Source organism: Apium graveolens, chromosome 9, assembly GCF_009905375.1.
Source record: "Apium graveolens cultivar Ventura chromosome 9, ASM990537v1, whole genome shotgun sequence".
Taxonomy (NCBI): domain Eukaryota; kingdom Viridiplantae; phylum Streptophyta; class Magnoliopsida; order Apiales; family Apiaceae; genus Apium; species Apium graveolens.
In genome coordinates, this window is record NC_133655.1 from 108874599 (window position 1) to 108875999 (window position 1401).

Sequence of the window (1401 nt, forward strand, 5' to 3'; positions counted from 1 at the left end):
ATTACAAATTTGATTATTATTTCTTTTTCTGCAGGAAATAAATTGATTATTATTCGTAAAATAAAATGTTCATTGCGGGGAATAATAATATTAATCGGTATAATTTATTTGGGAACCCGTAGTATATCGGGCGCCAATAAATTGTGCCGCCGTTGACGATGAACTTCGGTGAGTCAACGGTGGACGGTGATGATATAATTCTGAATCCTAATATTTTAAAATAAATAAATATAAAAATACGAATAAAATAAAAGACATAATAATTAGTTGATTTAAATCAGTGGTTGGGATATTGTGAAATATGGATTGCGTGATTTGGTTTGGACTGAATTGATTGGTTGTGTTTGTGATTTGACCGTCGAATTAGGTCGACGGGTAGTCCGATAAATAAAGGAGACGCTGCCCGATTTCCAGGGAATTGAACTATGAAAATACGGGGGCGTATTTGATGATTATCAAGGACATCGAGTGGCTATATATATGTGTGTGTGTTTTATACGAAACTTGATTGTACAATGTGATGAAATATTTTGCCAAATCGATAACCCTGATTTCGTAAAATTACGAGTATACGTATTTTCTGGAAACCAACACCGAACCGATTTTGAGAATGTGAACCCTAATTGTTGTGTGTGTTATTTAGTATATGTAATTATAAGTCAGGATTCGATATCGAATGGGTAGGTTGTTAGAGAGGATATGCCAAGCATACCTAGACGTCTAACGTAGGTTATTTCGGCTCTGTAGGTTCTAGTTGAAGGACTCTAGAAGTGAAGTCGAACTAAAAACAACCTAGTGATTAGTCGATAAGCGTAGAGAGGTTCCAAGAGAAGGACCTGAACGTTGAAGTCGGATCCAGGATAATCTGATAGTAAGGCGATAAAGCCGAGTGTCCAAGTTAGTCCAAGGTCGATCGGTAATAGTGGTAGAGCTCTGCAGGGCAAGTACCCCTGACCATTCTTTTATGGTTCAGTACGTATGAATAGCTAAATGTTTTATTCTCGTAATGGAATAGAAATGTTTTAAGTTGCGTATCCTCTGTAGTTATAAATCACTGTTTTCAAATTGTTTTGGGGAAAAGTAACTTCCGAAAACACCTATCTGTAAACGTGATTAAAAAGAAAGGAAGAGTTTTGAATAGTGTGCTGTGATTGAATGATTTTAAAAGGAGATAGGTGATAGGTATTTTGGAAACTGGATAAATAAAGAATGTTTTGATCCACCTATGTCGTGGAATTTTGGAAAGAGGCAAAAAGGGAAATCAGTTGATCTATTGGAGTTACGTAAGAGGCCCGTTATTCGGTAACGGCCCAACATGTGGTTGCGTAAGTGGCTAATTGGGTTGGGCATTCTGTTTAACCGATTAGTCCAACGTGGGGGAAAGACCTAGCTAGTCTTTTC